The sequence below is a fragment of the Oncorhynchus nerka genome, linkage group LG10, assembly GCF_034236695.1.
Source record: "Oncorhynchus nerka isolate Pitt River linkage group LG10, Oner_Uvic_2.0, whole genome shotgun sequence".
NCBI classification, from domain to species: domain Eukaryota; kingdom Metazoa; phylum Chordata; class Actinopteri; order Salmoniformes; family Salmonidae; genus Oncorhynchus; species Oncorhynchus nerka.
The window spans coordinates 51,611,231-51,637,204 of NC_088405.1; the positions used below are offsets into that span (position 1 = coordinate 51,611,231).

The window sequence follows — 25,974 nt, forward strand, 5'->3', positions numbered from 1 at the left end:
TACCAGGCAAGTTTACTCCTGTTCCAGTGGGTTTAAAACTGACTAAATGTTGCCGTAAGTGGTATGTTTTTGCCATTTTTTTTTGTACCCATTGCCGGATGAAGGTCAACAACATTTGTCTCTATTTGTGAGCTCTTTGCCTTTTCCCATGGTGACGGATGACAAAGGGATTTTACATGTGTTACCTCATCTGCATACCCCAGTGAAACAGGAAGCCATGGAAATCCACAATACAAAGTAAAAGCTTCATGCAGATTGAATATTTTGGATTGATTTATAAGAAGCTTTAAGGTGCCAATAATATGTACACAATCTATTTATTTGAGCAATTGTATTAGTATAAAATATATATATATATTTTTTTGCATAAAATATAGCTCAGTATTTTATTTATGTATTTTCTACCGTCATTTTCCCTCGTCTTTATAAAGGGTGACAATAACTTTGGACCTGATTGTATGAGTGAGTGAGGCCCACTGTTGCTATCAGTGTGTCTCTGCTGTGACCCACCCTGGATAAGTTTGTCCACTGGGGTGTGAGGTCCAGGTGTGATGATGCTACTTCATTAAAGTTGCAATGCAGCCGTTTTTATCTCAATATCAAATCATATCTCCTTAACAATTAAGTACTTTACTGTGTTTGTTGCCAATGGCTGGATCAGTAGCTTATTTAATTCCAGAGGAAACAAACGTGACAAAATTACATAACTGTCATTAATGGAGGAGCTGTGCCTCATCTACAACACTGAGCACCACCTTGACAATAGTTACACTGAGCACCACCTTGACAATAGTTACACTGAGTACCACCTTGACAATAGTTACACTGAGCACCACCTTGACAATAGTTGTCAAGTGTTAAACGACCCAATGCCTACATCTACTTATAGGCTACGCTAGTAATAAAGTCTAATTCACACCATTCATCATTGCGTGATGTGAGCCAACAAACAAGCTATCCCTGCGGGAAATATTGCCAAGCCACTTGTACTACCCATGCAGTAATACGAATGTATCCTCTCCCCTATAGGATTTTGACTATCCTCTCCCCTCAATTGATGCTGCTGTAACCCAGACAATGCAGAAAGAACCCGAATGACTCCGAGAAGCCCTCATTTATAGCATAAACATAACGCATTTCTTATTACTTGACGACAGTCGATGATTTTTGTCGATTGGAAAGCAGCAACATTATTATTGTAGGCTAGTGCAGACAATCACAGGTCTGATGATAGCGAGGTCCATAGCCTAGGCAACTGCAAAGCCATACCACGGGGGTCTGGGAGTCTAGGGGAACAACCTTTACTATAAACACCTGAACCAATATTTAAATGTTTCTTTATCGGAGGTCATTCCCCATGGAAATGTTCAGTGGTCTTACCTGGCCATTATTCTGTACTCCAACACCCGATACGCAGACAACGTGGTTTGTTAGAATTATCCCGGAGTTCGCGGCAGAATTCCAGAGGTTTTGAATATTTAAAATAGAGCATGTAGGTGAAACGCTGCAGACTTCTTCGTCTTCTGGAAAGACGTGCAGTTATGAACCCCCGGAATCCCCGCATTAGACAATAGTTGTCTTCCTCCACCGCATTGAAGACAGCAGCAGAATCATCACTCCCCCCCGACTCAGCGGTGCTGATGGTTCGGTATTGGGTTGAGGGCGCGGTCAACGGTAGTTGACCAATCATGTGCACTCCCAATGAAATGTACATGTGCATTGCCATGGAGGACAATCACAAACGTATTGGGTTGAACCTGTAGGCCCATCTTTTCTCATTACCTTGTCAAATACATAGCGACATAATTGGGACATTTTAGTGATGGTTTTCACCGAATTTGATTGATTGAATAGTGAATTCGAGGACAGGTGTAATGGTGGGAGGACCTTCTGAGCATTTCGGGTGTATAACTTAACAAGTGCTTTAAAAAAAAGTTATTTGGGGCTATTATATACCCTATTTCACATGCTAAATAGTCTGCTCTCATGTGTATAAACGCTGCACACATGATAACTGGCCTTGGACCTAATCCAAGCCCTTTATTTTCTCTCTCAGCTCCATAAAGCTGTTAATGCAGTGTGACAACATCATACGGGTTTGGACATCTCCCTCAATAATAACCTTGCTTGCGTTATTTTAAAAAAACGACCACAATATAAATAGGACTAGCCCTTGTGAGATGGCTTCAGTTTTCACAGGCCAGTAAATGCCTACAGGATGCCAGAGGTGGAGTTACTATGGTGACAAATCCTCAGCCTACCAAATTGGAAGTTGACAGGAGTGCCAGCAACACCTGAAGGCTCCAAGTTTGCAAGATGAGTGGTTCAAATAAAAGACAGCACAAAAGTACTAAACATTATTTCTCAAACTGAATATCTACTAAAGTCCAACACAACAAAATGCTCTAAATTGGAATCTGTTTGAAAGACAAAATTATTGATAAGCTCTATCACAAAATATAAAGAAGAATGTTTTTAAGTCGTGTTTTTTGCAATAGGAATAGATTTCAAAATTATAGGCTATTATAAACTGAGTGGTTCGAGCCCAGAATGCTGATTTGCTGACAGGTGTGGTATATTTAAGCAATAAAGGATCGAGGGAGTGTGGTATATGGCCAATATACCACAGCTAAGGCCTGTTCTTACACACGACGCGACACAGAGTGCCCTGATACAGCCCTTAGCCATGGTATATTGGCAAGTGTAAAACAACCCAATGCCTACATCTGCTTATAGGCTACACTAGTAATAAAGTCTACCCGTGGTATACAGACCGATAAACCATGGCTTTCAACCAATCAGCATTCAGGACATGAACCACCCAGTTTATAAACAGACCATATACCATGGGTATGACAAAACATTTATTTTTACCGCTCTAATTACATTGGTAACCAGTTTATAATCTCAATAAGGCACATCGGGGGTTTATGGTATATGGCCGATATACCACGGATAAGTGTTCAGTGTTGCGCCTAAGAACAGCCCTTATCTGTGGTACATCGGCCATATACCACAACCCCTCGGACCTTAAGCAATAAGTATAAAATGTAGCCTATATTTGTGCTGTTATCACATTTTACAGTGTGACAATCCCGGAGAGAATCATCTCAGCTATGTATTGAAGTTCCTAGAAACCACTGCTCAGAGTAAATTAATTGCCTTCCCTCATGGGAGTATCACTTGGGAGTAACAGAGCGAGACAAATAACTCCTCAGCATATTGTATGTACACAGGTAGCAAAGTCCAAAGTAGTTGGGCATGATGCCATCTCTATTCTATGATATAAAACCATAGATCTTTCTGCCTTTTAAAAAATTGTACCACAATATAATGTAATCAAACATGAACATGGTTGGCTAGCTGAGGAAAGAACCTCAATTTACCTTGTCATCAACAATTCACTCCCACATTTTATACACAAACATAGGGCTACACTAAAAACAGGGAATGTGAAAGAACGACAGAATACTACATCCCAGTGGTAGCCTACGCTATGCAGTGTTGACACAAAACCTCACCACCTAGCGGAGAAGCAACCTTCAGCTATCATGAGCCGTATACAAGCACAGGCAGAGATATGCATCTACTGTACTCCAGGTTTACCTACTGTGAAAGCTCTGGCCAAGAGAATGAAGGATTCATTCATCAGAAAATAAATACACAAATCAGCAGAACATGCAATGACTGAATCAAAGTATCATTAGCAAGTTAACATATAGTTAGTTACACAATCCTTCCTCAGGTTCAATAGCTCTAAAACGTGGGGAAAATGTTGACATTCTCGAGAAAGTCAGAGATATTTGCAATGTTCTTAGCGTGCATTGCGTATCCAAACAGGAGCAAAAACATTTCTATCACACAGATCGTCGGAGTGTCATTGCTGTCGGGTCCTCATTTAAGTTCACCTTGGCAGCATGGGAAACGTTTGTGATCTTGTCAATGTTGGTCTTCATTCTGATGTGAAAATTAACTAGTAAGTGGACCACAAAATTAATTCAGGAAATAGAGAACTGCAGTATAAAAATAGGATGACTTTAGATAGGAATTGTAGAGACTACTTCAAAACACTTGCAGATAGAGCATTTGATCAGGCACATTGCTCACACTAGGAGATGTTGACATACACAGTGTACAAAAACATTAGAGACAGGTCCTTTCCATGACAGACTGACTGGTGTAAGCTAATGATCCCTTGATTGATGTCACCTGTTAAATGCACTTCCAAAATCAGTGTAGATGAAGGGGAGGAAACGGGTTAAAGAAGGATTTATAAGCCTCGAGACATGGATTGTGTATGTGTGCCATTCAGAGGGTGAACGGGCAAGACAAAATATTCATGTGCCTTTAAACGGGATAAGGGAGTAGGTGCCCGGCGCACTGGTTTGAGTGGGTCAAGAACTGCAACGCTGCTGGGGTTTTTCCACACAAAAATGTCCTGTGTAGAATGGTCCGCCACCCAAATGACACGCAGCCACCTTGACAAAAGTGTGGGAAGCATTGGAGACAAATGTCGGCCAGCATCCCTGTGGAGTACACACCCGACGAAGTGAGACTGTACTGAGGGCAAAAAAGGGGTTACAACTCAATATTAGGAAGGTGTTCCTAATGTCTTCTACACTAGATTATTCCAACACATATACCCTGCATTATCCTAACCTTCTTACCTCAAAAAGGTGGACATCAAACACTTCATCCTCCAGAGAGTCGGGTGCTTCCTTTGCAATTTGCTAGGGAGAGAGAGAGAGAGAGAAAGGTTTGCTGTGTTAAGCGCACCAAATCAGCCATATTGGAGAACCGCAGATATCAAAAGACTTTGCACGGAACAAAAATACATTTGTAAAAACTATGGTAACTAAACTCAGCAAAAAAAAAGAAGTTCCCTCACTGTCAACTGCCTTTATTTTCAGCAAACGTAACATGTGTAAATATTTGTATGAACACAACAAGATTCGACAATTGAGACAAAACTGAACAAATTCCACAAACATGTGAATAGCAGACATTGAATAATTGTGTCCCTGAACAGGGGGGCTCAAAAAGTAACAGTCATTATCTGGTGTGGCCACCAGCTGCATTAAGTACTGCAGTGCATCTCCTCATGGACTGCACCAGATTTGCCAGTTCTTGCTGTGAGATGTCGTCCCACTTTTCCACCAAGGCACCTTGGGGGGGGGGGGATCCAACAGGTCCCAGACGTGAGATTGAGATCCGGGCTCGTCGCTGGCCATGGCAGAACACTGACATTCCGGTCTGAAATCACGCACAGCACGAGCAGTATGGCTGGTGACATTGTCATGCTGGAGGGTCATGTCAGGATGAGCCTGCAGGAAGGGTACCACATGAAGGAGGAGGATGTCTTCCCTGTAACGCACAGCGTTGAGATTGCCTGCAATGACAACAAGCTCAGTCCGATGATGCTGTGACACACTGCCCCAGACCATGATGGAACCTTCACCTCGATCCCGCTCCAGAGTACAGGCCTCGGTGTAACACTCATTCCTTCGACGATAAACGCGAATCCGACCATCACCCCCGGTGAGACAAAACCGTGACTCGTCAGTGAAGAGCACTTTTTGCCAGTCCTGTCTGGTCCAGCGATGATGGGTTCATGCCCATAGGCGACGTGGTTACCGGTGATGTCTGGTGAGGACCTGCCTTACAACAGGCCTACAAGCCCTCAGTCCAGCCCCTCTCAGCCTATTGCAGACAGTCTGAGCACTGATTTACATTTACATTTGAGCCATTTAGCAGACGCTCTTATCCAGAGCGATGGAGGGATTGTGCGTTCCTGGTGTAACTCGGGCAGTTGTTGTTGCCATCCTGTAGCTGTCCCTCAGGTGTGATGTTCAGATGTCCCAATCCTGTGCAGGTGTTGTTACACGTGGTCTGCCACTGCGAGGACAGTCAGCTGTCTGTCCTGTCTCCCTGTAGCGCTGTCTTAGGCGTCTCACAGTACGGACATTGCAATGTATTGCCCTGGCCACATCTGCAGTCCTCATGCCTCCTTGCAGCATGCCTAAGGCACGTTCACGCAGATGAGCAGGGACCCTGTGCATCTTTCTTTTGGTATTTTTCAGAGTCAGTAGAAAGGCCTCTTTAGTGTCCTAAGTTTCAATAACTGTGACCTTAAATGCCTACTGTCTGTAAGCTGTTAGTGTCTTAACGACCGTTCCACAGGTGCATGTTCATGAATTGTTTATGGTTCATTGAACAGGCATGGAAGCATTGTTTTAACCCTTTACAATGAAGATCTGTGAAGTTATTTGGATCCTGAAAAAGGGACCTTTCTTTTTTGCTGAGTTTATATACCGGTTTGTGAAACACCTCAAGTATTGCACTTAGCAGGACAACAAGAGGTCTACAGTAAAAAAAAATAAAAGTGAGAACTTTAGTCTTAATCGCCTAGTCACGTTTCAAATAGATTGGACAGGAGCCAATATCTCATTTGTACCAGTTACGGATTAAAGATAATAGGCTATGCACTAAATTGACAAAGTGCCATACCTAATTGCACTAAGCTGTAAAAGAAGTATCGTCCATTTGCACCAAGACCAAGTTTGAGACATCCAGGTAAAGATTGAATGTAAAAGAAAAGAGGTGAATTGAGTCGTGTGATTTTACCTCGGATGTAGAATGTGTAGGGGCTAAACCATATCAGGCACACTGAAGGATCGTGACTGGCACATTTGTTGGTTTGCAGCACTCAACAGCAAGGTGGCTGCAACAGTCTTTGTGACAGCTCACCCCACAGGCTAGAATGGAGAAGAGTAAGAGTGGTTACTGTGAGGATAATCTTTAGGAACATCTGAAAACAGATAGGATTGTTACTGGAATTGCTAATGTATTGCTCGATAGCTAGCATATCCTTGGCTTCTTATAGACAACCCCACCTCTTCACGGAGTATCTTAAATAAAACATCCATTTTATTTTAAGTACAAATAAATAAAACCTGCACTTCATTTTGTTTGAGGAAAATGTTCTTTCCACGACTGATGTGGTTGTCTCACCTCCCTATCTGAAGATGAATGCACGAACTAAGTTGCTTTGGATAATGACTAAACATGCCCCCCAAAAAATAAATATTGCTTTTGTGTTCAACTAAGCAATAGGTTTTGGAAAGGTTTTGCTTGAGGTACAGTGCAAACACTGACTGTCTCACTGAGCAATGGGATCTGGTAAATAACAATCTCTGAAATATCCACTGAACAAAAATATAAAACGCAACATGTAAAGTGTCAGTCTCATGTTTCATGAGCTGAAATAAAACAATTTAACCAGGTAAATGAACACATTCTCATTTACAGCAACGACCTGGGGAATAGTTACAGGGGAGAGGAGGGGGATGAATGAGCCAATTGTAAGCTGGGGATGATTAAGTGACCGTGATGGTATGAGGGACAGATTGGGAATTTAGCCAGGACACCGGGGTTAACACCCATACTCTTACAATAACTGCAATGGGATCTTTAATGACCTCAAAGAGTCAGGACACCTGTTTAACATCCCATCCGAAAGACAGCACCCTACACAGGGAAGAGTCCCCAATCACTGCCCTGGGGCATTGGGATATTTTTTAGACCAGAGGAAAGAGTGCCTCCTACTGGCTGTCCAACACCACTTCCATCAGCATGTGGTCTCCCATCCAGGGACTGACCAGGACCAACCCTGCTTCGCTTCAGAAGCAAGCCAGCAGTGGGATGCAGGGTGGTATGCTGCTGGCAAATAAATAAAATAAAATACATTTTTTTTAAATGCCAGAAATGTTCCATATGCACAAAAAGCTTATTTTTGTGCACCTACATTTGTTTACATCCCTGTTAGTGTGCATTTCTCAGTTGCCAAGATAATCCATCCACCTGACAGGTGTGGTATATGAAGCTGATTAAACAGCATGGTCATTACACAGGTGCACCTTGTGCTGGGGACAATAAAAGGCCACTTAATTTTTGCAGTTGTGTCACAACACAATGCCACAGATTTCAAGTAGAGAGGTCTCTAATATAAGCCCTGCTCTTATTTTAGGAAATTTGGTAGCACGCCCAACCAGCCTCACAACTGCAGACCACGTCATCCCAGGACCTCCTTTCCAGCTTCTTCACCTACGGGATCATCAGGTGAAAGGGGTGCTGAGGAGTATTTCTGTCTGTAATAAAGCTATTTTGTGGGGAAAAACTCATTCTGACTGGCTGGGTCTGACTCCCCAGTGGATGGGCCTATGACCTCCAAGGCCCACCCATGGCTGTGCCCCTGCCCAGTCATGTGAAAACCATAGTTAAAAGGGTCTAATGAACTTATTTAAATTGACCTATTTCCTTATATGAACTGTAACACAGTAAACACTTTGAAACTGTTACATTTCCACTTTTGTTCAGTATAATAAACTATTACTATATTACATACCATTGTGCGTGGGGCGCAGAATTCTGACAGATCCTTGTATTACTGTACCTTTACACATCTATCTTGTAAAAACCCAGCGTCGGTCACTTTTTAGCGTTTAAAAGGACAGGGTTGGTGGTAACTTTCAAAATGATACCGATTGCTGAATGATCATTTTATCCAAATTGCAGGAAGCAATTCAAATCGATCATAAAATCAACAGTGAGCAGTTAAGGAAAGTTACAAACCACGACTTCGTCAGCATTCTCAGGAGTCAAGTCATTTGCAGACAACTTGATTGATTCAAAACAATTAGTACAGAACAGAGCTAAAGTTAGTGCACAGGCTATGAAGCAGAAGATGAAGTGTCCACCGAAAGAGATACAACGAGAGAGAAACACTTTTAAAATAGGAAACAGAACCGGTGTGTGTGGGTGTGTTTTGTTACATAATATTACCATCAGCACCCTTACTGTTCTACATCCTAAATGGTGTTCTCTGAATATCTTACTCCACAATCGCAACAACGCTAGTCATAATTTGAGCATCCTCTGCTATGGGGGATCAAGACATCATTTGTACACACAGGTCTTGGTACTAAATGTTTCCACCATGTTGATTCATATGTTATGTCCCTTATGATTAAAACCGCTTTTACATGGAGTCTTACATAGTTGAAGCGTCGGCATTCTTACAACCCCTTTACAGGGATGGCAAAGTGTAGGCTTCCTGCAGGTCATCTCTAAAAACGTGTGGATGAACGCCCAGCCTCGGTGATGTAGTCGATCGTCTCCTGACTGATTCTACCATCCCTGAGCGGGTGAGGGGTCAAATGTCAGTATTACAGTAACAAGAGACTGTGTGTGACTAATGGAACTAAACATGTCAATTCAGCAAAAAAAGAAACGTCCTCTGACTCTCGACTGTGTTCATTTTCAGCAAACTTAACATGGGTAAATATTTGTATAAAACATAAGATTCAACAGACAAACTGAACAAGTTCCAGACATGTGACTAACAGAAGCGGAATAATGTCTCCCTGAACAAAAGGGGGGGGGGGGGGGATCAAGACAAAAACATTCATTATCTGGTGTGGCCACCGGCTGCAATAAGTACTGCAGTGCATCTCCTCATGGACTACACAAGATTTGCCAGTTCTTACTGTGAGATGTTACCACACTCTTCCACCAAGGCACCTGCAAGTTAATAGACACATGAGGGAGGAGGATGTCTTCCCTGTAACGCACAGCGTTGAGATTGCCTGCAAATAACAAGCTCGATCCGATGATGCTGTGACACACCTCCCCAGACCATGACGGAACCTCCAGCGCGATCCGTCGGTGTAACGCTCATTCGTTCGATGATAAACGCGAATCCGACCATCACCCCTGGTGAGACAAAACCGCGACACGTAAGTGAAAAGCACTTTTTGCGAGCCCAGTCTGGTCCAGCAACAGTGGATTTGTGCCCATAGGTGACATTGTTGCTGGTGATGTCTGGTGAGGACCTGCCTTACAACAGGCCTACAAGCCCTCAGTCCAGCCTCTCTCAGCCTATTGCGGACAGTCTGAGCACTGATGGAAGGATTGTGCGATCCTGGTGTAACTCAGGCAGTTGTTGCCATCCTGTACCTGTCCCGCAGGTGTGATGTTCAGATGTCCGGATCCTGTGCGGGTGTTGTTACACATGGTCTGCCACTGCGAGGACGATCAGCTGTCCGTCCTGTCTCAGGCAGCTCACAGGACGTACATTGCAATTTATTGCCCTGGCCACATCTGCAGTCCTCATGCCTCCTTGCAGCATGCCTAAGGCACGATCACGCAGATGAGCAGGGACCCTGGGCATCTTTCTTTTGATGTTTTCCAGAGTCAGTAGAAAGGTCTCTTCAGTGTCCTAAGCCTCAATAACTGTGACCTTAAATTGCCTACCGTCTGTAAGCGGTTAGTGTCTTAACAATCATTCCACAGGTGCATGTTCATGAATTGTTTATGGTTCATTGACCAAGCATGGGAAACCATGTTTAAACCCTGTGCAATGAAGACATTTGGATTTTTACAAATGATATTTGAAGGACAGGGTCCAGAGAAAGGGACCTTTCTTTTTTTTTGCTTTGTTTAGTCAAGATGCTGGCCGTTATGACTAACACCGTAGCTTGAATTATTCATTTACTACATCTGTCATGAATAGTTATAACCGGTGATACTCACTGACTCTTATCCAGGTCATCAAACTTGCAGAGGTATGGGAGTTTGGTCCTAATGATCTCAAATCCCTCCTGTAGAGATGTAGTCGTCTTCATCAGCGTCGGAATTCTTAAGCACTGACTGAAATATGACCAAATTAAAGGATCATTGTCGTGTTTCATAATTGCATTCAATAGGTTGAACAGCCTACCGCAACCATCTTCTGTATGCGTTTGCTGCTGATGAGGTTGGCTTCGGGCTTCACTGAAGATGCCCATTCCTCTATCACAGGCAGGCTCGTGGAAGAAGGACAAACCAAAACAGAAATGTGGATTACCCACAATTTCACCTCGCCTGGCAGTACGTGGCTTCCTCTGCAGAGACAGCTGATAGATCTCTTCCTCTGAATGGTACTGGTCCAGAGATACCAGACAGGAACAATACACAAAAATAAAATGCTAAAGCTAACCGGTAAAACAAATCTATCAAGTCATTCAGTATCAGTCACCCGGGCCAAACCATGAGCAGGTTGAGCAGGTCCATGGTGGCATCAACACTGAGTGGTGCGGTCTGGGTCAGCGCTAGCTGCTGGAGGATTGCATACAGCTGCTGGGTCTTGGCCAGGTTGACCTGGGTCTTCTCGCGGTCGCTCCAGTCAGGCAGGGCCACTGCTATCAGGTCCTTGAGGTGCACTTCCAGGATGGGGAAGCGAAAGCACGTGCTCTCTGAGATATGCTGGCGGTACTGGCTGTAAATTAAACAGGTGGAGGGGGGGGGGTTAGGAGGGGTTGTGAAAGACACTCATGGGGGTGTCCACTAAAAGTTGACTAGCAACATCAACTGGAACCTAAAAGACACCTACCATGAGCACCCACTGAATCTGCCCAAGAAGAGGCAAACAAAAGAAAAACCCAACCAAACTTAAAGACAGGAAGCATACCAAAAAGGTGGAACAAAACTAAATCAGACAAAGGAATGTTTTTCTAGAAATCAGATGGGGAGAGTCCCTCTACACCTCTCAAGAGGACTGGGCCAGCTACTCTTAAATAGCACCTGGGCAGGTGAAAAACCTTCCCACTAACGTGATGGCAACCAGCACAGGTGGAACACATACTGACTAACGAGGTGACACCAACCAGAGTGCCCTGTGCGTTAAAGTGCTATACGTGCTAAAGTCCAAAGCCTGTCGAGCAGAATACCGTGGATATATAAATAACTGAGCCACATTTTGACATTCAAAAATGTAAATGTTTAGTTGTAACTGATAAATGTATGTTTTCACTCTTCTTAACTAAAATATTATTAATATTATTACCTTGCTCACATCGTTGCTAATGTGGGACTGTGTGTCTTTGAGGCGTGAGATGGAGCTACTACTGAGACCCATCAGAGTGGTGAAGTTCTGCAGCTGTAACAACCTCTATAGAGAGACCAGAGAAAAAATATAACCCATCTGGGCACTAACATAGCCAACGAAAGCACAACAGGGAACACAAGACAGACCAACGTCAAGAGGCAGTTTGGGAGTTGACTCTCTTTCTGACCTGGGGGTTGACTCTCTTTCTGACCTGGGGGTTGACTCTCTTTCTGACCTGGGGGTTGACTCTCTTTCTGACCTGGGGGTTGACTCTCTTTCTGACCTGGGAGATGACTCTCTTTCTGACCTGGAGGTTGACTCTCTTTCTGTCCTGGAGGTTGACTCTCTTTCTGACCTGGGAGATGACTCTCTTTCTGACCTGGGAGATGACTCTCTTTCTGACCTGGGAGATGACTCTCTTTCTGACCTGGAGGCTGACTCTCTTTCTGACCTGGGGGTTGACTCTCTTTCTGACCTGGGGGTTGACTCTCTTTCTGACCTGGGAGATGACTCTCTTTCTGACCTGGGAGATGACTCTCTTTCTGACCTGGGAGATGACTCTCTTTCTGACCTGGGAGATGACTCTCTTTCTGACCTGGAGGTTGACTCTCTTTCTGACCTGGGGGTTGACTCTCTTTCTGACCTGGAGGTTGACTCTCTTTCTGACCTGGGAGATGACTCTCTTTCTGACCTGGGAGATGACTCTCTTTCTGACCTGGAGGTTGACTCTCTTTCTGTCCTGGAGGTTGACTCTCTTTCTGACCTGGCGGTTGACTCTCTTTCTGTCCTGGAGGTTGACTCTCTTTCTGACCTGGAGGTTGACTCTTTTTCTGACCTGGAGGTTGACTCTCTTTCTGACCTGGAGGTTGACTCTCTTTCTGACCTGGAGGTTGACTCTTTTTCTGACCTGGCGGTTGACTCTCTTTCTGACCTGGGGGTTTTGATCTCTTTCTGACCTGGCGGTTGACTCTCTTTCTGACCTGGGGGTTGACTCTCTTTCTGACCTGGGGGTTGACTCTCTTTCTGACCTGGGGGTTGACTCTCTTTCTGACCTGGGAGATGACTCTCTTTCTGACCTGGGAGATGACTCTCTTTCTGACCTGGAGGTTGACTCTCTTTCTGACCTGGGGGATGACTCTCTTTCTGACCTGGGGGATGACTCTCTTTCTGTCCTGGAGGTTGACTCTCTTTCTGACCTGGAGGTTGACTCTCTTTCTGACCTGGGGGATGACTCTCTTTCTGACCTGGGGGTTGACTCTCTTTCTGACCTGGGGGTTGACTCTCTTTCTGACCTGGAGGTTGACTCTCTTTCTGACCTGGAGGTTGACTCTCTTTCTGACCTGGGGGATGACTCTCTTTCTGACCTGGGGGTTGACTCTCTTTCTGACCTGGGGGTTGACTCTCTTTCTGACCTGGGGGTTGACTCTCTTTCTGACCTGGGGGTTGACTCTCTTTCTGACCTGGGAGATGACTCTCTTTCTGACCTGGAGGTTGACTCTTTTTCTGTCCTGGAGGTTGACTCTCTTTCTGACCTGGGGGTTGACTCTCTTTCTGACCTGGAGGTTGACTCTCTTTCTGACCTGGGGGATGACTCTCTTTCTGACCTGGGGGTTGACTCTCTTTCTGACCTGGGGGTTGACTCTCTTTCTGACCTGGGGGTTGACTCTCTTTCTGACCTGGGGGTTGACTCTCTTTCTGACCTGGGGGTTGACTCTCTTTCTGACCTGAGGGTTGGCTCTCACAGCCATGCATCACAAAGCTGTGCTGGTCCTGGAACTGGAGGGTAAGGAACCGTCGTAGACACACTGTCCAATATATACATATACACACGGTCAAACGTGCACACAAACACACGGTCTCTCTCACACAAGTACAAATTCAACGTATACTGCATAATTCAGCCAAGAGCAAATAAGTCAACTTAGTGAGACACAGAGAGAAGCTGGTGAACAGAGCCACCTGCTGGCCAGCCACACTCACCGGTATCCGACAGAAGGACATATGCTCCATGTAGGTGAGGTGCTCTGCTAGTTCAGATGAGTCCAGGGGATGAAAGAGGAGAGATGTCTTCCTCTTCTTGAAGTCAGACTGAGCCTGTCTTCTCCACTCATATGACGGCCTAGAGAGAATAAGAAACGAACATAAACTGTCGAAGTAGAAGTACTGTGAGAGTGGCTGGTTGTCGATGCCCTCATGCACTCTGAAATTCTTTATTCTGTATCATTTAAATGGTATGCTAAGCTGTCACTGTGAGAAGACCATGGCTGCCTGGCTGCTTGCCTGCTTCTATGCTTGTATGATTTTCTGGCTGCAGACAGGCGGCACTTACACACCGTCAATGTTGATGAGTGTGTTCTGGTGCTCCCCTCCCTGCTGGGCCAGCTGCTCCTTCAGCCCTCTGATCTGCTCTCCCAGCTCTGGGTTCAGATCAACACTGCTGGGAACTCACTGATCCAGTACCTTATGGAGAGAGGGTTAAAAGGACAGAAAGGCAGGAAGAAGTTAGTATTGTCATTTCTGGCGCAGAGCCAAAAAGTATGGAAATCAGATACTTACATGGATATAGTAATACATACATTAAGTATATAATATACTGTGCATTCATGGCAATAATGGCTATCATCCAAGAAAGTCGTGAAGAGGGCACGACAACAGCTTTACCCCCTCAGGAGACTGAAAAGATTTGGCATGGGTCCTCAGATCCTCAAAAAGGTCTACTGCACCATCGAGACCATCAGCTGCACCATCGAGACCATCCTGACCGGTTGCATCACAGCCTAGTACGGCAACCGATCGGCATCTGACCGTAAGGCGCGACAGAGGATAGTGCGTACAGTCCAGTACATCACTGGGGCCAAGCTTTCTGCCATCCAGGACCCATATGCAAGGCGGTGTCAGAGGAAGGCCCAAAAAATTGTCAACAACTCCAGACACCCAAGTCACAGATTATTCTCTCTGCTACCGCATGGCAAACTGTACCCAAGTGAGCCCCAAGTTTAGGTCCAAAAGGCTCCCGTTTTTTTTGTCCAAAAGTCTCCTTAAAACAGTTTCTACCCCCAAGACATAAGACTGCTGAACAATGAATCAAATTGCCACCCGGACTATTTACATTGAACCCCTCTCTTTGTTTGTAAACTGCTGCTACTTGCTGTTTATTGTCTATACATAGTCATACAACAAGCAGAGGCTCGGGTGTTTGTTGTCTTTGATGATCTTTTTATACTGTACCTACAGTTGAAGTCGGAAGTTTACATACACCTTAGCCAAATACGTTTAAACTCAGTTTTTCCCAATTCTTGACTTTTAATCCAAGCAAAAATTCCATTTTAGGTCAGTTAAGATCACCATTTTATTTTAAGATTTGTGAAATTCCAGAATAATAGTAGAGAGAATTATTTATTTCAGCTTTTATTTCTTTCATCACATTCCCAGTGGGTCAGAAGTTTACATACACTCAATTAGTATTTGGTAGCATTGCCTTTAAATGGTTTAACTTGGGTCAAACATTTCGGGTAGCCTTCCACAAGCTTCCCACAATAAGTTGGGTGAATTTTGGCCCATTCCTCCTGACAGAGCTGGTGTAACCGAGTCAGGTTTGTAGGCCTCCTTGTTCGCACACACTTTTTGAGTTCTGCCCACACATTTTCTATGGGATTGATGTCAGGGCTTTGTGATGGCCACTCCAATACTTTGACTTTTTTGTCCTTAAGCCATTTTGCCACAACTTTATAAGTATGCTTGGGGTCATTGTTCCATTTGGAAGACCCATTTGCGACCAAGCTTTAACTTCCTGACTGATGTCTTGAGATGTTGCTTCAGTATATCCACATCATTTTCCACTCTCACGATGCCATCTATTTTGTGAAGTGCACCAGTCCCTCCTGCAGCAAAGCACCCCACAACATGATGCTGCCACCCATGTGTTTCACAGTTGGGATGGTATTCTTTGGCTTGCAAGCATCCCCATTTTTCCTCCAAACATAACGATGGTCATTATTGCCAAACAGTTCTATTTTTGTTTCATCAGACCAGAGAACATTTCTCCAAACGTACAATCTTTGTCCCCATGTGCAGTTGCAAACCTTAGTCTGGCTTTTTTTATATATTTTTTTTATACTTAGTTTTTATAGTAGGAACAAAAAGAAAGTACAAATAAAGTCAAATAAAAGAACAACAACAAAAAATATCTGGCAGTTACAGTGCACTTCATACCTTCATCATCATATCATCATATTAGTTACATTGACATCTTTGAATTAGACCTTTTCCAAGTGCGAAACCCATTTTTCTCAGTATTCTTGACCTCTCTCCTGTTGAGTTCTTAGAGCAAAGGTCATACGCTCCATGTGGTGTATTTCTTCTACAATGTCTATCCATTGTGTCACTGTGGGAGGGTCTTTTTGTAGCCATTTCCTAGTGACAGCCTTTTTACTGGCTGCCAGTAGGACCTTCAAGAGGTACTTTTCTCTATTGTGTATTTCACCCATGTACAAAGAAATGAATGTTTGTTCTATGTCAAATCCCATTATTTTTCCAATGTTAGATCTTATTTCTCCCCAGTAAGTTTCGATTGCGGGGCAAGTCCAAAAGATATGAGAGTGGTCCGCCCTCAGTAGACCGCATTCTCTCCAACAAGGGTGTAGTGAGCCAGTCTGTTTTGATTTCAGTTTAGGTGTTATGAAGAAACGTATAACATTCTTCCAACAGAATTCTCTCCATGACCTTGAGTTGGTGGAGCTTTGTTGAGTCTCTAATATGTTCAACCATGTTTCATCAGTTATTTCAATGTTAAGTTCCTCCTCCCATTTCTTTTTAATATAGTTTGTAGAATGTTTCTTTGAGGATTGAATACCCAAGTAGAGATTTGAAATAGTGTTTTTGTTACTCCCCAAGTTGTATGCGTTAGTGAATACTTGGATTAATTTTGGAGGTGCTCGAGGGTCAGTCACTTATCTCCCTTAAGAAATAGTGTTGAACTTGTAGGTATCTGTAAAAATCTTGTTTATCCAAGCCTTGTTTTTTACTTAGGTCCTGGAAGTTATCTAGGTTCCCATTCCTTATAATTGTACTGAATGATGTGATGCCTTTCTGCGTCCATTGTTTAAACCTGCTGTCCTGAGTTGCAGGGATGAAGCTGGGGTCGTATGCGGGCCAACTCAGCAGTTTGATCTCTCTGTCTAAATTATTTTGCTTAACTACCCTAAACCATGTCTTCAGAGAGAAATTAATCCACTGATTTTTGTCTATTGTATATTTCTTTTACCATCTCCTTATTTTCCAGTACTGACTGTATGGGTATCTCTGTCAAAGTAGTTTCGATGTCTTTCCATTTGGATTCGTATTCTGAATTTCACCAACACACCAGAGGTCTCAATTGGACTGACACATAATCATCTTTTAGGTTTGGTAAGGCCATACCCCCACCGTTTTTTGGTAACTGTAATGTTGTATATCTAGTTCTTGGTCTCTTACTGTTCCAGATAAACCTTGATATCCGTTTATCCCATTCCCTAAACTGTTTAGACAGGATTTCTATGGGCAGTGATTGGAACAAATACAGTAACCTTGGCAGGACGTTGATTTTGATTGTTTCAATTCTACTACTAAGGCCTAAGGGAAGTGAATTCCACCTGTCTAGGCCATCATATATTTTCTTGTTAGTGTGATCGTAATTCATGCAATAAAGTTTGTGTGTATCTTTTGGTAAATTTACTCCCAGATATTTTATGGATGAAGAGGTCCAGGTGAAGTTATACCTACGCTTCAGCTCTTCCTGTGGGGTATAATTATATACTAGGGCTTGGATCTTGTGTACGTTAAGCACATACCCTGAATATGTTCCAAATGTTTGTAAAACATCCATCAATCTAGGTACACTTGAGCCTGGGTCTTTAAGGAATAACAGAACGTCATCAGCATATATACATATCTTATGTTCACTGCCTCTTATTGTTATTCCCTCTAAGGTTGGGTCCTGTCTTATTGCCTGTGCTAATGGTCCGAGGTACAAGGAGAAGGGCGTGGGTGATAGATTACAGCCTTGTCTTGCCCCTCGCTCTAATTTTATCGTTTGTGTCAAATGTCCATTTATCTTTATTCTAGCGGTCGGACATGAATACAGTGTTTTGATGCACTGTATCACTTCTTTGTTGAAACCAAATCTTTCCATAACTTGGAATAGGTAATCCCATCCCACAGAATCAAATGCTTTTTCTGCATCTAGGCTGATTAATATTGCACTTGTCTTTTCTGAGTAATGTGGTCCATGACATGTAGTGTTCTCCTTATATTTTATATATATATATTTTTTTTTAAATTATTTTTTATTTATATTTTATATTTATATATATTTTCCTGTGTCTGCCTATTTTGTATGAAACCAGTTTGATCTCCATCAATCAATTCTGGGATTATGTTCTTCATTCTTTTGGCTATTATTGATGCATATAGTTTAGAATCTGTGTTAAGAATTGCGATAGGTCTATATGAACTGCATTCTTTCTTATCTTTACCCTCTTTTGGGATTACTGATATGATGGCCTCTCTCCATGACACCCCTCCCTCAGAGTCCAGTTAAAACAGGCCTTAAGTAGAGGTGCTAATTGTTCTCTGAAGGTCTTGAACCATTCTGAAGGGAAGCCATCAGTGCCTGGAGACTTGTTGACTTTTTGTTGAGATATTGCTTTATTCATTTCTTTGGTGGATATTTCTAAAGTTAATCTATCATTTTGCTCTGTCCCAATTGAGGGGAGATCAAGTGAGTTCAAAAAGTGCCCTATTGTCTGTGCATCTGCCTTCTCTGGTTGCTTGTACAGATTTGTGTAATTTGATTCAAATGCATTCTGTATTTCATCTCATTTGCATGTGATCTTTTTTGTTTTGGGGTCTTTTATTTAGAAAATGGTATTCTGTGCTTGTTGTTTCCTGAGTCTCCATGCTAGTAATTTGGTTGCCTTTGAGCCTGCTTCATAATATCGTTGTTTCAGGAACCTAAGCTTTTTCTCTACTTCTTCTTTATAAATCTGGTCAATTTCCTGTTTTACCTTTTGAATCTCTCGTAATATAAGAGGGTCTTTGTATTGACTATGAGATCGTTCTAAGTTTCTTAGGGTTTCCTGTAATTTCAGCAGTTTCGGTGCTTTAATCTGTTTCTTGAGAGATGATGTGGCTATGATCTTCCCTCTAATAACTGCCTTAGCTGCATCCCACAATATAGCAGGAGATACTTCCCCATTATCATTATTCTCCAGATAGAAATTCAATTCTGTCTTTATTGATTCCTTGAATGCTGGATCATTCAGCATGCTTGTATTAAGTCTCCATATAGTATTTCTTGGTTTGCTATCAAGGTGTAGAGTTAGGTAAACTCCATTATGATCTGATAAGTCGCTCTGCCCGATCCTACAATCCTTAAGCCTGTGTCTATCTGCACTGTACATAAAAAGTAGTCTAACCTGGAGTATTCAGTGTGGCGGGCTGAGTAAAAAGTATATTCCTTATCGGTGTTGTGGGTGTCACGCCATACATCGAGCAGTCCTAGATCCTGCCGTATCCTATTGATCTTCTTGGCAACTAGGCTCATTTTCCTATTTTGGTTTGTGCTGTCCAATTTTGAGTTTAGAATTGTGTTAAAGTCCCCTCCACAGATAAGAGTACCAGTGGTTTCTGTGGCAATTAAATGAAACACCTTCCTGTGGAAGACCATGTCACTCCCTGGGGGTGCGTATACATTAAATAATGTAACTTCCTGTATCACATTAAATAATGTAACTTCCTGTAGAAGACCATGTCCCTCCCTGGGGGTGCGTATACATTAAATAATGTAACTTCCTGTAGAAGACCATGTCCCTCCCTGGGGGTGCGTATACATTATATAATGTAACTTCCTGTAGAAGACCATGTCCCTCCCTGGGGGTGCGTATACATTATATAATGTAACTTCCTGTAGAAGACCATGTCACTCCCTGGGGGTGCGTATACATTAAATAATGTAACTTCCTGTAGAAGATCATGTCACTCCCTGGGGGTGCGTATACATTATATAATGTAACTTCCTGTAGAAGACCATGTCACTCCCTGGGGGTGCGTATACATGAAATAATGTAACTTCCTTGTTATCCAGTTTACATTTAACAAGTATAAATCTACCCTCCTTGTCTTTTGTTTCTGACAAACTCAAAATGAACTGAATTTGGGATCAAGATTGCAACTCCCCTTCTACCCATTTTGTAAGAAGAAAAAAATACGTGTTCCTATATCCCATTTTCTTGAGTTTCTCGTGTTCAGGTGTGGATAAGTGAGTTTCCTACCAGAATAGTATGTCAACTCTCCTCCCGTGTCATCTTTGCTATGACCTTACTTCTCTTGATGACACTCCCCAGTCCGTTAACATTGAGACTTATTATGACCTTAAATTCCCCATGATGCATCGATATAAATAAAACACCCTGTGCACCATATCTGCCTGCTTATCATGAACCTAAAAATGAACGAAAAATCAAGAACGATAATAAAGTGGGAAAATGCTTTGGTATTTGGACTCCCATGTCAGAGGACTGTCTCTTGCCTCTGGGGTTTGAGGGGATGAATTCAGTGTCGTCTTCAAGTATGCCCTTGAATAGACCCTCCACGAAGTTGGGCATAGAGTCTTTTTCTGCGCCCTCTACTACGTTATAAAGTCGAATGTTGTTTCGACGTGAGAAACCTTTGAGTTCTGTAACCTTTGCCTGTAGTGCGTGTTGGCTTTTCAGTGACTGTTCAAGTATTTCCTTGACTGCTGAGTTCCATGTGTCCGTTTCCACAAAGCGCTGTTCTGCGTACCCCATTCTTGTAGCTATGCTGTGAAGTTCTAATTTGTTTTCTTCCAGTTTCTGGTTAATGTCCTTCTTGAACTCATTTAGTTATTTTCTTACATCTTCTCGAAGTTCCTCTCGTAAGCCTGTGAGCGCCTCGCACAATTTCTCCTTCATCACCTCACGAAATGAGGGTTCTTTTGCTGCTGCTATCTTATTTGCGCTATTTTTTTTTCTATTTGACCTTTATTTAACCAGGTAGGCTAGTTGAGAACAAGTTCTCATTTGCAACTGCGACCTGGCAAAGATAAAGCATAGCAGTGTGAACAGACAACACAGAGTTACACATGGAGTAAACAATAAACAAGTCAATAACACAGTAGAAAAAAAAGAGAGAGACTATATACATTGTGTGCAAAAGGTGTGAGGAGGTAGGCGAATTATTACAATTTTGCAGATTAACACTGGAGTGATAAATGATCAGATGGTCATGTACAGGTAGAGATATTGGTGTGCAAAAGAGCAGAAAAGTAAATCAATTTAAACAGTATGGGCATGAGGTAGGTATAATTGGGTGGGCTATTTACCGGTAGACTTTGTACAGCTGCAGTGATCGGTTAGCTGCTCAGATAGCAGATGTTTGAAGTTGGTGAGGGAGATAAAAGTCTCCAATGTCAGCAATTTTTGCAATTCGTTCCAGTCACAGGCAGCAGAGAACTGGAACGAAAGGCGGCCAAATGAGGTGTTGGCTTTAGGGATGATCAGTGAGATACACCTGCTGGAGCGCGTGCTACGGGTGGGTGTTGCCATCGTGACCAGTGAACTGAGATAAGTCGGAGCTTTACCTAGCATGGACTTGTAGATGACCTGGAGCCAGTGGGTCTGGCGACGAATATGTAGCGAGGGCCAGCAGACTAGAGCATACAGGTCGCAGTGGTGGGTGGTATAAGGTGCTTTAGTAACAAAACGGATGGCACTGTGATAAACTGCATCCAGTTTGCTGAGTAGAGTATTGAAAGCTATTTTGTAGATGACATCCCCGATGTCGAGGATCTGTAGGATAGTCAGTTTTACTAGGGTAAGTTTGACGGCGTGAGTGAAGGAGGCTTTGTTGCGGAATAGAAAGCCGACTCTTGATTTGATTTTCGATTGGAGATGTTTGATATGAGTCTGGAAGGAGAGTTTACAGTCTAGCCAGACACCTAGGTACTTATAGATGTCCACATATTCAAGGTCGGAACCATCCCGGGTGGTGATGCTGGTCAGGCGTGCGGGTGCAGGCAGCGAACGGTTGAAAAGCATGCATTTGGTTTTACTAGCGTTTAAGAGCAGTTGGAGGCCACGGAAGGAGTGTTGTATGGCATTGAAGCTCGTTTGGAGGTTAGATAGCACAGTGTCCAAGGACGGGCCGGAAGTATATAGAATGGTGTTGTCTGCGTAGAGGTGGATCAGGGAATCGCCCGCAGCAAGAGCAACATCATTGATATATACAGAGAAAAGAGTCGGCCCGAGAATTGAACCCTGTGGCACCCCCATAGAGACTGCCAGAGGACCGGACAGCATGCCCTCCGATTTGACACACTGAACTCTGTCTGCAAAGTAATTGGTGAACCAGGCAAGGCAGTCATCCGAAAAACCAAGGCTACTGAGTCTGCCGATAAGAATATGGTGATTGACAGAGTCGAAAGCCTTGGCAAGGTCGATGAAGACGGCTGCACAGTACTGTCTTTTATCGATGGCGGTTATGATATCGTTTAGTACCTTGATGCTGAGGTGCACCCGTGACCGGCTCGGAAACCAGATTGCACAGCGGAGAAGGTACGGTGGGATTCGAGATGGTCAGTGACCTGTTTGTTGACTTGGCTTTCGAAGACCTTAGATAGGCAGGGCAGGATGGATATAGGTCTGTAACAGTTTGGGTCCAGGGTGTCTCCCCCTTTGAAGAGGGGGATGACTGCGGCAGCTTTCCAATCCTTGGGGATCTCAGACGATATGAAAGAGAGGTTGAACAGGCTGGTAATAGGGGTTGCGACAATGGCGGCGGATAGTTTCAGAAATAGAGGGTCCAGATTGTCAAGCCCAGCTGATTTGTACGGGTCCAGGTTTTGCAGCTCTTACAGAACATCTGCTATCTGGATTTGGGTAAAGGAGGACCTGGAGAGGCTTGGGCGAGTAGCTGCTGGGGGGGGGGGGGCGGAGCTGTTGGCCGAGGTTGGAGTAGCCAGGAGGAAGGCATGGCCAGCCGTTGAGAAATGCTTGTTGAAGTTTTCGATAATCATGGATTTATCGGTGGTGCTCGTGTTCTCCATGGACTTTACAGTGTCCCAGAACTTTTTGGAGTTCGGAGATTTCTGCCCGAAGAAGCTGGCCTTTGCTTTCCTGACTGACTGCTTGTATTGGATCCTGACTTCCCTGAACAGTTGCATATTGCGGGGACTATTCGATGCTATTGCAGTCCGCCACAGGATGTTTTTGTGCTGGTCGAGGGCAGTCAGGTCTGGAGTGAACCATATCTGTTCTTAGTTCTGCATTTTTTGAACGGAGTATGCTTATCTTATCTTATCTTACTAGACATCCTCAACTGACAGGATGAGGTCAATATCCTTCCAGGATACCCGGGCCAGGTCGATTAGAAAGGCCTGCTCGCAGAAGTGTTTTAGGGAGCGTTTGACAGTGATGAGGGGTGGTCGTTTGACTGCGGATCCGTAGCGGATACAGGCAATGAGGCAGTGATCGCTGAGATCCTGGTTGAAGACAGCGGAGGTGTATTTGGAGGACCAGTTGGTCAGGATGACGTCTATGAGGGTGCCTTCGTTTACAGATTTAGGTTTGTACCTGGTGGGTTCCTTGATGATTTGTGTGAGATTGAGGGCATCTAGCTTAGATTGTAGGACTGCCGGGGTGTTAAGCATATCCCAGTTTAGGTCACCTAACAGAACAAACTCTGAAGCTAGATCAATTCACAAATGGTGCCCAGGGCACAGCTGGGGGCTGAGGGGGATCGGTAGCAGGCGGCAACAGTGAGAGACTTATTTCTGGAGAGAGTAATTTTCTAAATTAGTAGTTCGAACTGTTTGGGTGTGGACCTGGAAAGTATGACATTACTTTGCAGGCTATCTCTGCAGTAGACTGCAACTCCTCCCCCTTTGGCAGTTCTATCTTGACGGAAAATGTTATAGTTGGGTATGGAAATCTCTGAATTTTTGGTGGCCTTCCTGAGCCAGGATTCAGACACGGCAAGGACATCAGGGTTAGCTGAATGTGCTAAAGCAGTGAGTAAAACAAACTTAGGGAGGAGGCTTCTGATGTTGACATGCATGAAACCAAGGCTTTTTCGATCACAGAAGTCAACAAATGAGGATGCCTGGGGACATGCAGGGCCTAGGTTTACCTCCACATCACCCGCGGAACAGAGGAGGAGTAGTATGAGGGTGCGGCTAAAGGCTATCAAAACTGGTCGCCTAGAGCGTTGGGGACAAAGAATAAAAGGAGCGGATTTCTGGGCATGGTAGAATATATATTTTGGGGAATAATGCGCAGACAGGGGTATGGTGGGGTGCGGGTACAGCGGAGGTAAGCCCAGGCACTGGGTGATGATAAGAGAGGTTGTATCTCTGTTCATGCTGGTTGTAATGGGTGAGGTCACTGCATGTGTGGGAGGTGGGACAAAGAAGGTATCAGAGGTATGAAGAGTGGAACTAGGGGCTCCATTGTAAAGTAAAACAATGATAACTAACCTGAACAACAGTATACAAGGCATATTGACATTTGAGAGAGACATACAGCGATGCATACAGTAATCGCAGGTGTTGATTGGGAGAGCTAGCTAAAACAGTAGGTGAGACAACAACAGCTAATCAGCTAGCACAACAATAGCAGGTAAAATGGCGTTGACTAGGCAGAGAGGGTCGGATTAACTACACACAGAGCCTGAGTGCGGCTGGGGCCGACAGATAAAAACATAAACAAACAGAATGGAGTACCGTGATTAATGGACAGTCCAGCAGGCATCAGTTATGTAGCCAAGTGATCACAGTGTCCAGCAGGCATCAGCTATGTAGCCAAGTGATCACAGTGTCCAGGGGGCAGCGGTAGATGGGACAGGGAAGCCGCCACTACGCTAGCGACACAGCGTTTAAAGTTAGTAGCCCGGGGGTGGTAGGGGTTGGCAGGGATATGTGCCTGCTAGCAGGGAGATGTGCCTGGCTCACGGCTAACTGGTGCTAGCTTCGTGGCAGTGGCGTTAACCAAGGTCCAGAGTTTACAGCAAGGATCCGGTGGAGTATTGTTCTCTAGCCGTGTATGAGTGTGGTTCGGGTGAACAGCTGAGTAGGCCGGGAAGTGGGCCTCTGGGATAGCTTCGGTACTGCGTGCAAGCTAGCTGTGAAGATCAGAAGTAGTGGTCCAGGGATTACGGCAGGAATCCGCCATTGTTGTGGAGAGACAGTTCGATACTGGTAGACTGGTGAGTAATTATCCAGGCAAAAAAAACTATCTGGCTGTGCAGAAGGTAAAAGCCGCTAGCAGTGGCTAACAATGACTAAATAGCTTGTAGCTAGTTAGCTTCTGGAGGTTCTTGAATGTGTTCTAAAAATTAAAAATAATAGCAATTCCGTATCACATTGGGTGAGGCAGGTTACCGGAAGGTATAATCTAATTAAAAATCGAAAAGAGATTGAAAAAAAATATGGGTCCAGTGAGTGGTTGGGCTGGCTGGGGACACGGCGATTCAGACAGTTAGCAGGCCTGTGCTAAACAAGCTAGCAGTTAGCAGACCAGGGCTAAACAAGCTAGCAGTTAGTAGACCGGGGCAGGCTAGCAGTTAGCAGGCCGAATTAGCAAGCAAGCAGATACTAAGGGCTAGAAAGTTAGCCTTTGGGGGACGTCGCGATGGGGTTAAGTCTGTTTATGCCTCTTCATGCGGTGACATCGATAGACCGGTCGTGGGTCCGGATATTGTAGCCCAGGAGTATGCTTCGGTGGTAGCACAGGAGCCCTGGCCGGGCTAGCTTCAAGCTAAGTGGATGGAAACGCTAGCCAGGAGTAGTCATCCGGGGTTGCGGTTAGCTAGTAGTGAAGATCCAGATGAAAATGTTCCGTTTGCGGTGGGAATCCGGGGATAAAAATAATACGTCCGTTATGCTCTGATTAGAGTCGCGTTGTTCGAACTGGCGAGAGCTATCCGAGCTAAAGGTTAGCTGATGACCGCTAGCAATGGTTTGCTGACTGATAGCTGGTAGTTAGCTGGCTAGCTTCAGT

The 25,974-nt window shown here is 44.1% G+C and overlaps 1 long non-coding RNA gene across 1 annotated transcript; it reads right to left on the reverse strand.

Annotated features, from left to right (window-relative positions):
- Window positions 1-1,875: 1,875 nt before the first annotated feature.
- On the reverse strand, window positions 1,876-11,570 carry LOC115136403 (uncharacterized). Its single transcript, XR_003864611.2, has 6 exons — window positions 11,429-11,570; window positions 10,591-11,314; window positions 9,054-9,195; window positions 6,625-6,755; window positions 4,668-4,730; window positions 1,876-4,560 (listed from the first exon to the last, which is right to left on the reverse strand). It is a non-coding gene; the product is annotated as an uncharacterized LOC115136403 (long non-coding RNA).
- Window positions 11,571-25,974: the final 14,404 nt, after the last annotated feature.